This window comes from Alexandromys fortis, unplaced genomic scaffold (genome assembly GCF_014885135.2).
Source record: "Alexandromys fortis isolate MF-2015 unplaced genomic scaffold, M_Fortis_MF-2015_v1.1 scaffold_10, whole genome shotgun sequence".
In the NCBI taxonomy this organism is placed as follows: domain Eukaryota; kingdom Metazoa; phylum Chordata; class Mammalia; order Rodentia; family Cricetidae; genus Alexandromys; species Alexandromys fortis.
Window position 1 is genome coordinate 19,074,247 of NW_026067895.1, and position 15,196 is coordinate 19,089,442.

Here is a 15,196-nt window from a genome sequence, read left to right on the forward strand (position 1 = left end):
ACCAGAGAAATCCTACAGCCGATAAATATTTTCAGTGATGTCACAGGATACAAGATGAACTCAAAAAAATCAGTAGCCCTCTTATACACAAATGATAAAGAAGCTGAGAGGGAAATCAGAGAAACAGAGAAATACCACTTTTCACAACAACCACAAATAACATAAAATATCTTGGGCTAACACTAATCAAAGAAGTGAAAGACCTATTTGACAAGAACTTTAAGTCTTTGAAGAAAGAAATCGAAGAAAATACCAGAAAATTAAAAGATCTCCCCTGCTCTTAGATAGATAAGATCAACATAGTAAAAATGGCAATCCTACCAAAAGCAATGTGTAGATTCAATGCAATCCCCATCAAAATCCCAACACAATTCTTCACAGACCTTGAAAGAACAAAAATCAACTTCATATAGAAAACCAAAAGACCCAGGATAGCCAAAACAATCCTATACAATAAAGGAATTTCTAGTGCATCATCATCCCTGACATCAAGCTCTACTATAGAGCTATAGTATAGAAAACAGCTTGGTACTGGAATAAACAGAGAGGTTGACCAATGGAATCGAATAGATCTGACTTGATTTTTGACAAAGAAGCTAAGATTATACAATGAAAAAAAGAAAGCAGCTTCAACAAACTGCTGCTGGCATAACTGGATGTCAACACGCAGAAGAATGAAAATAGATCTATATCTATTTCCATGCACAAAACTCAAGTACAAATGAATTAAGGACTTCAATATAAATCTGACCTCATTGAACCTGGTAGAAGAGAAAGTGGGTAGTAGTCTTCAATGCATGGGCACAGGAAACTGCTTCCTGAATATAACCCCAGTAGTACAAACACTTGCTGAAGGAGCTTTGGAGCTTGTTTTCTTCTTGGCAAAACTGGCCTTTGGGCAAGGAACTGACAATGCCTCAACGATTGAAAAATTACATGATATCTGGAAATGGATAAGCAGGACTGTCAAATCTTGCCAAGACAGGATAAGACGGTTTTGAACATTTTCCTGCCTCTGAAAATGTTCTGTCAATTACACTAGGCCATAGCCAAAGTTGGTTGCTTCAACATTGCAAAATGAGACTTTGGGTGATTGCTCAGGTAGCTAATTGTCTATGACACATATTGCTCAATTTGGAAGCTACTTGATTGTATTTCCTGCCTGTTCAAGTAATATTATCTCCCTTCTCAGGTGTTCAATGGGATTGAAGATTAGTTGTAATTACTGTCCTCTTATGATCTAGCCAAGCCATTTCTAATACAATACTTAGACTATTTAGAATGTTTATTAAAACATTTAGCATATGTTCCTTGCTTAATATTGTTTATGCTGATTGTAATTCTAATCTTATATTTGATATCTGTTCTTAGTGTATATTGTTTTGTATCAGGTTTGGAACTCCCTTACTTAAACCAAAAGGGGAGGTGCTGCAGGAGCTCCTTCTGCTCCTTCAGCCAATAGCCACACCGGACTGAGCTCTTAAGATCCAAATGAGGAGCAGAAGGAGGGAGAACATGAGCAAGGAAGTCAGGACCACGAGGGGTGCACCCACCCACTGTGACAGTGGAACTGATCTATCGGGAACTCACCAAGGCCAGCGGGACTGGGACTGAATAAGCATGGGATGAAACCGGATTTTCTGAACGTGGTGGACAATGAAGGCTGATGAGAAGCCAAGGACAATGGCACTAGGTTTCGATCCTAATACATGAACTGGCTTTGTGGGAGCCTAGCCTGTTTGGATGCTCACCTTCCTGGTTCTGGATAGAAGTGGGAGGACCGTGAACTTCCCGCAGGGCAGGGAATCTGGACTGCTCTTCATTCTCGAGAGAAAGAGGGAATGGAGTGGGGGAGAAGGGGAGAGGGGGAGGGGAGGGGGGAGGGACGATGTGTGCGAGGAGGGGGAGGGAAATTTTTTTTGCAACAACTAAAAAAATAAAATTAGATAGATAGATAGATAGATAGATAGATAGATAGATAGATAGATAGATAGATGGATAGATGGATAGATAGATAGATAGATACAAGCTCACTTGGGTGTGGTCTCTTTTGCTTTAAAAAGCAGCAGTGGCCCTGTTCTCCCTCTCTTGCTTCGGCTCTGCATCTGGCTACTAGACTCTGTTCCTGGTCATGCAGAGGGCTGTTGTTTTGGACAGTGATCTGCAAATTTTCCCCTTAAATAAACAACACTTTTATTAATCATAATTCCAAACTGGTGTGTGATTTTTTTATGACTTACATCTACAAACACTGAGAGCAACAATAAATAAATGGGACTTCCGGAAATTGAGAAGCTTCTATAAAGTAAAGGACACAGTCAATAAGACAAAAAAAAAAAAAGCACCCTACTGAATGGAAAAAGATCTTCACCAGCCCTACATCAGACAAAGGACTGATCTCCAAAATATATAAAGAACTCAAGAAATTAGATATCAAAATTCTAAAAAAAAAAAAAAATTCTAAATAACCCAATTAAAAATGGGGTACAAAACTAAATAGAGAATTCACAACAGAAGAATCTCAAATGGCCAAAAGATACTTAAGGAAATGTTCAGCGTTCTTAGCCATCAGGGAAATGCAAATCCAAACAACTCTGAAACACCATCTTACACTTGTCAGAATGGCTAAGATCATAAACACCAATGATAGCTTATGCTGGAAAGAATGTGGAGTAAGGGAAACACTCATCCATTGCTGGTGCGAATGCAAACTGGTACAACTACTTTGGAAACCAGTATGTTAGTTTCTCAAAAAATTGGGAATCAATTTACCTCAGGATCCAGCAATACCACTCTTAGGCATATACCCAAAAGATGCTCAATAATACTACAAAAGCATTTGTTCAACTATGTTCATATCAGCATTATTTGTAATAGCCAGAACCTGAAAACAACCTAGATGCCTCTCAACTGAAAAATGAATAAAGAAAATACGAGACATTTACACATTAGAGTATTTCTCAGTGGTAAAAAAAAATGACATCTTAAATTTTGCATGCAAGCAGATGCAACTAGGAAACACTATCCTGAGTTTGATAACCCAGACCCAAAAGATAAATATGGTATGTACTCACTCATAAGTGGATACTAGCTATAAACAAAGGATATTGAGCCTATAGTTCATAATCATAAAAAAAACTAAGTAATAAGGTGAACCTAAAGAAAAACATATAGATCCACCTGGAAATTGGAAACAGACTAAATTAGGAACATGGAGGTGGAGGAGAAGGGAGGGTGGAAGGGGAAGAGGAAGAAGTGGAAAAGTGAGGAGAACTTGAGGGAATAAGATAGTGGAGATAGAGAAAGGACAGAGATGAGAGCAAGAAAAGAGATATCTTGAATGAGAGAGCCATTATAGGGTTAGAAGAAATTTAGCTCCAGAGAAATTCCCAGGAATTCACAAGGATGACCCCAGCTAGGACCCTAAGCAATAGAGGAGAGGGAGCCCGATCTTGACTTACCTTGTAGTCAGACTAATGAATATCTTAAATATCACCATAGAACCTTCATTCTCCAACTGATAGAAACAGAGGCAGGGACCCACATTGGAGAACTGGACTGAGTTCCCAGGGTCCAGCTGAAGAGTGGTAGGAATGAGAATGTGAGCAAAAAGGAAAAAAAAAAAAAACATGATGGTTTCACCCACTGAAACAGTCTACATGAGCTAGTGGGAGCTCACCAACTCCAGCCGGACTGGGAAGAAACATGGGACCAAACTGGTCCCTCTGAGTATGGTTGACAGTTGCATGGCTGGGGCAGACTAAGGGGCCACTAGTAGTGGCACCAGAATTTATCTCTAATGCATGTCTGGGCTTTTTGGAAACCTCTTCTCTTTGAATGGATGCCTTGTTTGGCCTGGATACGGTGGAAAGGCCCTTGGACCTCCAGAGGGCAGTGTGCCTTGCCCTCTCTGAGGATTTGATGGGGATGGGTGGAAAGGTGTGCAGAGGAGTGGATGGATGAGAAGGAGTGGAAACTTGGATTGGGAGATATAGTGGGAAAGGATAGTTTGTTGTCTTTTTATTATGTGTACAGTCTTTTCTGATTTGACATACCCATCCCAGTTCCCACTACCTCCCCTCCTGCTGTTCCCCCATCTTCTCCCCACCCCAGCCCCCAACCTTAGCCTCCCAGAGAGAATAAGTTTTCCCAAAGGGAGTCAATAAAGTCTGGCCAATCACTTTGAGGCAGAACCAAGGCCCTCCTCCTAAATCTAAGCTGAGTAAGGGATCCCTTCAAAATGAGTGGGTTCCAAAACAACAGTTAAAGCACTAGGTATAAATCCTAGTCCTGTTTTCAATGGCTGCAGATACTACCCAAGCCACACAACTGTCACTCACATTCAGAGGTCCTAGTTTGGGCCTATGCAGATTCCCCCCGCTGTGAGACTGGAGTCAGTGAGCTCCCACTAGCTCAGGTCAGTTGTTTCAGTGAGTATACTCATCATAGTCTTGATCCCTTTGCTCATATTATCACTCCTCCCTTTCTTGGACTGGTCTTCAAAAGCTTAGCCTAGTGCTTAGCTCTGGATCTCTACATCTGCTTCCATCTGTTGCTGGTTAAAGGTTCTATGATGACCATATGGTAGTCATCCATCTGATTACAGGGGAAAGCCATTTCAGGCACCCTCTTCACTATTGCTTAGGGTCTTAACTGGGATCATTCTTATGGGATTCCTGAGAGTTTCCCTAGTGCCAGGTTTCTTGCTAGCCCCATAATGGCTCCCTCTATCAAGATATCTCTCTTTCCTTGCTCTCCCTTGTTTTCAAGATAAAAAGGCAACGTGCAGAAGTCTGTCTTTTCAAGTCTAGAAGCCTTGGTTTTCTTTAAAGTGTGACTTTGGTTTGTGCAAAGCCCCTTGAGTGGGTCCTGCTTATGTGATTCCCACACGCAGCTTGGGGGAAGACCTAAATGTAGACCCAGAAGCAAGCAGCTCCAATAGAAGGCAAGATCCATTTAGAAATGCAAACTTCACAAATCTGTTAGTAAGCCCAGGAGTACACAGCTTAAGTCATCCCTAGAGACATTTCTATTCCATGGATTTATCCTGTCTCACTCCTTGATACCAATGCAATGTTGTAAATCAGTGTGTCCCTGGGGTCAGTGATCCTTCCTGTTTTGGAGTTGCAGAGGCAGAGAGGCCTGGATGGAATCCTACCACTCCCCTCAGCCCACACTGCAAGAAAGGATGAAAACTGTACTGCCTATCTTTGGGCTGTTTGTTCCATGTTATATGTCATTCAAGATTAAGCAAACTGAGTTAGTTTTTATTTGGAACATTCAGGCAAAACCCTAGTATTGTGTTCTTTTCCTTTAAGAAGTGACTTGTGTAGTCACTCTTAAAAAGAAGAAATGTAAACAAGTATATAGCCCAACTACGAGAGGTGTGCCTAAGGGCACTGGATTGTGAGAAGTTAAGCAAGCAGGTTCACTGAGAGAGGACTTGAAGCTGGACCAGCCACTAAGAGGAACCAAATTTGGAGCATATTTTAGCATCCTTTGGATAGTGACTCTTTTCTAAAACCTCCAAACCTTCCTAAAGCCTTGGACCACATAACAAGTGTGTATGGGAGATGAATGGCTGAGCCCAACTTAGAGAAAATAGACAAAATGTATGAAGCCGCAGAGCCAAGAAGATTGTCAGAGCAATCAACCAGCTAGCTAAGGGAGCCACAGTTACTTTCCAGCTACTGTAGCATCTTATCATTTCCCAGGCACTCATAGATATACAAAGTGAAGAAACTTAGGGAGCAGCAGAATTCAGGTGGGCAAATTTGGGTCTTTAGAGAAAGTACGATCTCATATCTAGTAAGAAGGTTCATTTCTCTATGAGTGCCTGCTCTTTGTAAGACCTACTTTTGTTTCTCAAAGGTAACATTTTCCTCATTAAAATATTTAAGCTTAGTTAAAACTAAACCAGCCTCTATCTCAGCATCACCTGAGGGACAGTTTCCAAATTGTGTAGTTAGTTTGTCACAGCAGAAATACTCCATGTAAACAAGAATAACAAAGTCAAAGCCATCTGACCCAGGTGACTATCTTACTTCTCCTCAGATTTGGGTCTCCTAGATTATGGTCCTAGCCTTTGCTAGTAAACTAGCAAAGGTTTCCAATCACTAAGTAAAATATGAAATACTTGAAGGCCATACGAAGTTTTTTTTTATTGCCTCTCTTTAGTATAAGACTCCTTTGAACTATCTTTAAACTCAAAACATAAAAGTGGAGACCCAAGGTGATGCTTGTGTTCCTCTACAGGTTTCCACTTAAGGTCACCCAGTCCTTAGGGAGTGATGACAAGAGTTACTTGACACATTTACCTTATGAGTTTCCTTGCCATTTTAATGAGCATCTGTCAAGCACGTGCCTCTTTTCATAGCTTTTATTAATCTTTCTTGGCAATTCAAATACTTGTGTATAATGCATTTTGATTGTGCTTACCTCCTCCCATCATCTCCTCTCTTCCTTCCACTGCAGTTCTCTTTTCTCCTCCCTATGGATCCTTTTTCCGTGTTCATATTTTTCACTTAGATTTGTTAGTGGCTAGATCTGCCAGTGTGACCTTGAGTTTGGAAGGATCCGTTGGTGTTGGACAAGCCTTCACCACCATTAACTGTCTCTCAGAGGCAGTGAGAATGTAGACCACCTGCTCTATTACTCATGATGCTAGGCCACCGAAAGCATGCTTTGGATGGTATGACCTTTTGTTCTCATCACGTTTTTACTTTGAAAATAGTCTTCAAGTGTCAATAAAGGAAGTATCTGTGATTTAAAAGAAATTGGGTTCTTAGGGGAAAAAATATCCTATGCAAATGCACATGCAAAAAAATAAACTTTATGCTTGTTTGTATTTACAGAATAAGAAAATAAATGAGGACACACATCTCTGAGAAGAATTTCTGATCACAGTGGCAGATAAACTTTTTAAGTTGGGGGATTAATATGAATGGATGTTTAGTTGGTTTTCCTATAGCCACATTTGGAAATTTTGAAAAGAAACAAAGATGCTACCTTAAGCAATAAAATGAATAAGAAAAACACAGTGGAACTGAACATGCTGTTTTGGAATCTTTCATTTATTTTCAATCATATGATGTGTCTGTGTGTCTGTCTGTGTATATGTGTGATATTACCAATGCCTACTTAGTAGACACACACAGTATTCCAACTAGCCTTTCTTTATTAGAAGGGGTGTTTCCTTATCACCTTTGGAATTTGTATTTTCTTGCTGAAATCCTGGCAGACCCTTGCAAAATTAAGCTGATTGATCTTGATGGGGATTTTTGCTGCGTTTTTTTTACTTGTTTAAATTTCTTTCTATTCCTGAGTAGTCCTCCACAATTTTTCCCAACTCCTTTGTTCTTTAAAGCAAACAACATATTTATGTTTCTGCCAACTTTTGGTATACAGAGTGGTTCCATTAGCATCAATAAGGTTGTAGTGCCCTTAAGAGCTAATTTTTTAAATGAATCAGTAATGAACAATACTAAGTGTTTTTCTCTGGGTTAAATTAAACAGCAAAACATTTCAGGCCTCTGGAATCACTCCCCCGCAACAGAATGGCAAGTTTAACAACCCATTTTCCTGCGTAATACAGTGGGTTCGCTCTGCTTCAATTTGTTTTCTCTGCTCTTCCATGAGCTTGTTTACATGGAAATAAGAATGTTCCAGACTCCCCACCTGCATAACACCACTCTCCTACTCCTTTAATTAACCAGTGCTCTTGAAATCACTTTTCAGGTGCCTCCTACGCTGTTCTAAATCTGTCCAGAGCTCCCACTGTTCAGCTGCTGACGGTGCTTACTAGTATCCCATAGGTGGTCAACTTCCCAAGGCAGGGAGAATGGAGAAACACTGTGATCTCCAAAGGCTTGTATACTGAAGTGTGTACCACGGGCTCCCTGTAGTGACTCATGGCTGTGTGTTCCTTTCAGTGAGCTTCAGAGCACACTGTTTAAAGAATAGAGAGCTACGCCGTCATCACACAAACAAAACTCACAGGACAAATCCTACAGCCGAACACAATGAAGTGGTCTATTGGACAAGTATATTTTTGAGTGTTCATGAGCACATTTCAGGGTGCTGAACACAGAAAAAATATCAGAGCATTAGCTTTTCTGAAGCTCCATTCAGAAAAGCAGATAGATACAAAGAAAAGGGCAAGGTCTTTTTTTATGCTTAGCATTGCTAAGAGAAGAAACCCACCTCAACTTTCATTTGTTCAAATCGAAACTCACAACAAAGCACAAGAAAAAAAAACACAACCTGCTAGTCATCCTCAAATCTTTTCTGTAGAATGCCACACTGCATTATGCTTATGTGAACCGTTTTCTGCTATAGCTTGGTTCTGGATCTTACAAAACAGATCATGCTCTATATATGTTATATCTTGTTCTTTGGTTTGTTTGGTTGATTGGTTGAGTTTGTTTTTGTTTTTGCTTTTGCTTTCAATTATAATAGGAATAATATCCTGTCATGTTGAAGTCCTAAAACATGATGTCCACGTACAAAACTTCTGGAAGACATTTCATGTTTCTTTATTCTTTTCATGTGTGTGATATATCTATCTTATGCACATAAGGGGTGGGGAGAAATGTGTGCCCATGTTCACACATGCAGGGGAAAGATCAACATCTGGCATCTTTCCCTATCACTCTCTACCTTATTTTTAAAGAAAGGGTCTCACACTGAAACTGTAGCTTTAAATAAATAAATATTTATTGTTATGTATCCTGGAATGCAACCCTGGTTCTTAAGCTTTCCCAGAAAGCATTCTACATACTAAGCCATTTCCCCAGCCCAATTTAGTTCCTATATTTTAATGGCACTGGGTTTTGATCCTACTGCATGTACTGGCTTTGTGGGAGCCTAGCCTGTTTGGATGCTCACCTTCCTAGACCTGGATAAAGGGGGGAGGACCTTGGACTGCCCACAGGGCAGGGAACCCTGAATAGTTTGGAATTTTTCTATTGTTAGTACCTGTAATTGTGATTTGTGTAATTTTTTTCTACATCTCTATTTCTTTAGAGGACATTTCTAGGATGGTGACTGATTTTGTTTTTGTTGCAATTTAGAAATGTAATTTTAGTAAATGTTTACCCAATGAAATCACAAAAAAATATGTAATTATTCTAATTTTACTGAAGAATATTGACAAGTAACTATCCACAATGAAGGCCCACATCACTGGTCAGGCTTGAGAGAGAGAGAATGAATGTGGTGCGCATGTGTTAATGATTGAACTAAAGATCTCACACCCTGCACCATTGCCCTATATTCCCACCTATCCTGATACAGCAGGGCATTAGAAATGCAAACACAATGATGTGTTTTCATATGTGTTTTCTGCTTTCAGTGAGAAATATCCCCACAGGCTCACATGTTGGCACACCTGCTCCCCAGATAGTAGAGCTGTTTGGAAAGATTGTAAAACATTTAAGAGGTGTAAGCCTTGCTGAAGGAGTTGAAACCCTGGAGCAGACCTTGAGACTTTGCAGGCCCACCCAACTTCTGCTGCTTCCTGAGTGCAAATGCAAGAAGCCTCCCATCCCACAATCACACCTTTCTTGTCAGCTGCTGCCATGTCATCCCCTGGAGTCACCAGCCAAAGTAAGCCTGGCTTTTACTTTGCTTTTGTCGGGGTATTTATCAAATCCATGAGAAGGTAACTAAGACATTGGTCTACAGGAACAATTAATTACCACAATCAGGCTGGTTAACATCCTAGTTAACCATTTGTAGTGTGCTAAATTGTAAATACAGCGATTGAAACTCATCCACTCCTACTTGGTAAGTTTTCAGAGTACATTGCATTAATCTTGCTTGGTTTTGTTACGGATAATACAACATATGGGGTAAGTTATAAAGAAAGTTGGTTTATTTTGGCTCATGATTCTGATTCATTGTTGAGTTCCCCATCCAGTAATGATATTATTACTACCAGAATTCTAAGATGATTTAGCAGGGTTGTAGATCACAACCCCTTTGGGGGTCACATAACAGATATCCTGCATATCACATATTTTCATTATGATACAGAATAGTAGCAAAATTACAGTTATGAAGTAGCAACAAAGTAATTTTATGGATGGGGGTCACCACAACATGAGAAACTGTTTAAGGGTCGAAGCACTAGGAAGGTGGAGAACTACTAATTAAGAGTATTGCACAGCATGAAACAGTGTGTGCGGGGTGTGCCTTCTCAGCTTTCTCCCTCCTTTTACCAAAAACTACTATCAAATTTTAATTATGAATAGTCCCATTTGATGACCATATGTAATCCTACAGGGATACTTTTCTGTGTCTGCCTTCCCTTTTAGCATGGCATTCTTCAGGATCATCCATGCATTGCAAATGACAGAGTCTCCCTTTTGAAAAAGGTTGAGTAACATTTTGTTCTATACACACTGCATTTCAATACCTACTTCTCTCTTTTTAAAAAACTTCTCTACTGTCTCGTTTTTTTTTTCTGCCTTTGAAAATGGAACCCCTGTGATAATACTTGTTCACTAGCTATATCTGTAACACTTGGTACAAGGCCTGATATATTTTTTCACAGATTAGTCATTTGTTCCCAGATGAGGTTAACAAAGATTGCTTTACATGGCCATCACTCTGTATCATTAAGGAATTGCTTCCAGGAACTCCCAAGAATACTAAAATTTTCAGATGATCCAGTCATTTTTTTTATAAAATGGCTATGTATCTGCATATAACACACACATTCTCCTATATACATTAAATCATTTCTAGGTTACTTAAAATGTTTAATACAGTGAAATGTTATGTAAATAACTGTCATAATAACTTGTTTATGGACAAATTCCAAGGAAAACAGGCTGTACATGCACAGACTAGACAGTGGTTGCTGAACGTTATCAATCTGCTGCTGGTTGAAGCTACAGATACAGAACTCATTGATAAGGAGCCTATCCACTCAATGCGTTTCATTATCTCAAATGTAAAAAGAAACATAAGTCAACTGAATACCTTGGCTATTGCCAGCAATGTAGTAAATATGGCAGGACAGCTATTTCATCACCATAAAAATCGAAATCCCTTTCCATACAGACTCAAAAGTGGAGATATTACTAAACTTTATGGTAGTTCCACCTGAATTCTTGGAGAAAACTCTATACAATTTTTCCAAAATGGCTGTACAAATTAACCTCCTATAAACAGTACATGGATTCCCTTTCTCTATGACTTTTTCAACACTTAATCTTCAGTCTTTTTGAAAAGTAGTCACCCCGACAGTTGTGAAGTGATATTTTAATTTACATTTTCCTGATGGTTTATATGTTGAGAACCTTTTGACAATTTGTATGTCTCCTTGTAGAAAACGCTGTGATATTTCACTCACTTTTGATTTTTCTCTTTATATTTATCTAACTATCATCTATCTGTTTTGCAAAGATGGGGATATATCCAAGGTCTGAGGTCATACTTGGCAAATAGTTTCCTATGAAGTTTGACACACACACATAAACACACACACTCGCGTGCATGTTTTCATTTTTGTGATTGAACTGTGTTTTCTCTCCTTAGTCCCTGATTTGCTCAAATATCTTCAACAGTGTGCATATTAACCACTTACGTGCTTGTCTTGCACGTATCTTATGTTGCTCTAAAAATCATCGTCTTACTCTGTCTTCAGCAGAGGGCCTTCTAGTTTTATGTAATTCTGCTTTTCTATTTTCAGTTTTGCCTTTATAGTGAGTTCCCACCCAAATGTTCATGTCCCAGAAAAAGGCCAGGGAGCATTCTTTCTACTCTTTCTCATAGATTTGGCTCTTACACTCAGAATGCCTTTAAGCCATCTTTAGTTGATTTTGCATATAATGTAAGAAATTAAGTCCAATTTTATCTTTCTGTACATGGATATCCAGTTATCTTTGACTACATATTAAAGAAACTATCTGTAACTCCAGTTCCAGGGGATCCAACATGCTCTTCTGAGCTCCTCAGGCACCAGTCATGTATATAGTACACAAACATAAATACAGGAAAACTTCCATATGCATAAAATGAAATAAATAATTCCAAAACTTAATCACCAGTATATCTTTATACTAATAATGATTGTTCCAAAAAAACAGAAGCAAGACAATTAATTCACTTACAATAGAAATCAAAAACTGATGATTTACTTAAGAATAAATTTAACCAAGAAGTTGAGAAATGTATTCGCTGAAAACTATAAAAACATTACGGACTGAGAGATAATATTTGCAAAACACATATTGGATAAGAATTCACCCACACCCAGAATGAGTAGGAGTTTTATATACCCCATTTCATAAAATTCCTGTGTCTCTTCTCCTTCAAAATCAAGAGATCTCTAAGATAAAATGCCTACCCCATTTCCCCCAGCCTTAGACCAATGAAAATAAAACTAAACTAAAACTAAAACAAAAACAGAAACAGTACAGACAGCAAAAATGACCAGGTAAACCATCTCACAGCTAAATCTGCACACGTGGCCTTTGTAAGACTTCTGTAGACATTGTGAAAAGAAATTATGATTTTTCTCTCCCAGTCCCTAGACCAACTGGAAATAAATGGGTTTTCCTTTACCAATTACTAGTCATTTAAGAAACAAGAACAAGCAAACAAACAGGACACTAAGGTGGTTTGGGCATCATCAGCAACTGGTAGCATAGCCACTGTCTTTACAGTGTGAAAAACCAGCTGTCAACCCAGACTAGCATGTCCAATAAAATGTTTTTAATAATCAAAGTGAAATTTGGACATTCATAGTAAATAAAACTAAGATTGCCCACTAATTATGCACATGGCTAAAAATGCATAGGATGACAAGAACCAAAGCAAATCCAAAAGCAAATCTACAGCCTTTGCTGCTGTGGACGTCTTTCACGGACATCTGGTCTAGCATCTCCAGCCTTCTGCTATGGACTGAAAGCAAGTGACTGTAGAAATCTTCCTGGTCCTCAGCTCCAAACTGAGACTTGGTCTACCCAGCCTGTAACAGTTATATGCCATTTTTAAAAAGGCTTTATTCTAGTATTTATGCAACCTATAGGTCCCGTTCCTCTAGAGAACCCTGACTGATACAACCCTCAGCCCAGGATTTTTTTTTCAATAAAATAATGTACTTACCCAATTGTTTATTTTTATAATTAGGCTTTTGTATAAATGAAAGACTGAGTAATGAGCAGCATGTTGGCATCCTCACATCTAGGTTTTTCTCTCCTTAGAGAGCATCTGCATCTGGATTCGGGATGTTTGGCAGCTGTTTCATGGGCTCTCCAGGAACTATTTACACAAAGATATCAGTAGTTTTTAAAATATCCCCTCTTCAGGGAACTTCTTGAGCAACAATCCCTTCTAAGATTCTTCAGCTGAGGGTCTTCTAGGTTGTTTCCAGGTTCTGGCTATTATGAATAATGTTGCTATGAACACAGCTGAGCAAATGTCTTTGTGGTGTGGGTGTGCATCCTTTGGGTATATGCCCAAGAGACGTATTGCTGGATCTTGCAGGAGGATGTTTCCTAATTTTCTGAGAAACCACCCTACTGATTTCCAAAGTGTCTGAGCAAGTTTGCATTCCCACCAGCAATGGAGGAGTGTTCTCTTTACTCTGCATCCTCTCCAGCATAAGCTATCATTGGTGTTTTTGTATTAGCCATTCTAACTGGTGTATAGAACCTACATCCAGCAACTGATGGAAGCAGATGCAGAGATTCACAGCAGAGGGCTTGCCTGAGCTCCCAAAGTCCAGTCAAAGAATGGGAGGAGTGAAAGTACCAGCAAAGAGGTTAAGACCATGATGGGGATACCGCTGAAACAGCTTACCTGAGCTAATGAGAGCCTATCAACTCTGGCTTGACAGAGAGAAAGTCAGCATAGGCCCTCTGAATGTGGGTGACAGTTATATGGCTGGGGCAGACTCTGGGGCCACTAACAGTGAGACCAGGATTTATCCCTACTGCTTGTTCTGGCTTTTTTGATACCTTGGGTATCTAGAGGGATACCTTGCTCAGCCTAGATATAGTGGGGAGGATCTTGGTCCTGCCTCAAAGCAATGTGAAGACTTTGCTGACTGCCTATGGGAAATCTAACTCTCTCTGAGGAGTGAATGGGGGTGGTATAGGAGGGGTGGAAGGAACAGGAACAGAAGGAGGGGAGGGAGTGGAAATTGGATTTGGCATATAAAATAAGAAAAGATAGGTTTTTTAAAAAAATTATTAAAAAAAAAACCCTTGATAAGAGTCCAGAAAACTGGTGGTGGTGACAGTAGCTATGGTTGTATGTGAAAATATCCCCCTAGAAAATCTTAAAAATAATAGGAAGGAAGACTCCACCAGTTACAAACTAGGAGCCCGCATTAAACAAGCAAAAAGCAGAGAAACTTCTACAAGGTACATACATACTCATGGGAAACAGATGTGATGAAGGACATATTCTGTTATCTTTGCTGACAGACATTCATCTGCCACCAGTACCGGATTAGCTCACAGCCTTTCTTCTTGATGTCCTGGACCTTAGCTTCTACCAAAGATGCTTTCAACTATCTCTGGCAAACAGAATGAAGAATGTTTATGAGAAAGAGACAGTTTCCCTTTCTAGGGAAAGTTAATAAAAATTAAATTTTAAATAACTTTTGAAAATAAAGATTGCAGTGAAAAATTTGACACTTGATGGTAGATAAAAGAAAAGGAAAGGCCATAAAATCAGACCACAGAGCCCAAACACACTGGGAAAGGCAGAGAGAAGAAGAGCAAGAGAAAAGGGGGAAAGAGATAACAGTGAGGACACATAAGAACAAAGGATTTGGAAGTTGACAGCAACAAGCAGGCAATTTCTTCCTAGAAGTCAAACCTCTCCAGGACAACAGCCTGACCGTAAGTCAAAGCAAAAAGAACAATCAACCCAGGCTTTTTTCAGACCCTGATTGCTCTTTGGGCAGACGAGGGAGGGGGGACTTGATTGGGGGAGGGAGAGGGAAAGGGGAGGCGGCGGTGGGGAAGAGACAGAAATCTTTAATTAATTAATAAAGAAATAAATGAATTTAAAAAAAAGAAAACCAAATAATAAAATAAAAAAACAACAATCAACAGAGATGTCAAACCAATAAAATGGAGCAGAAAAAACACAGGACCAAAACTTACAGCTTTGGTTACTCAGCATTGTTAGCTCCTGTGAGGGTCTATGTCCCTGGCCAATGGCATTATTAGGA

At 39.4% G+C, this 15,196-nt stretch overlaps 1 long non-coding RNA gene across 1 annotated transcript in view; it reads right to left on the minus strand.

Annotated features, from left to right (window-relative positions):
- Positions 1-13,418, minus strand: part of LOC126510555 (uncharacterized) — a 25,884-nt gene extending 12,466 nt beyond the window's left edge. The window contains exon 1 of the long non-coding RNA XR_007594429.1: positions 13,117-13,418. This is a non-coding gene — a long non-coding RNA (uncharacterized lncRNA). The remainder of the gene's footprint in view (positions 1-13,116) is intronic.
- Between the last annotated feature and the right edge of the window lie 1,778 nt (positions 13,419-15,196).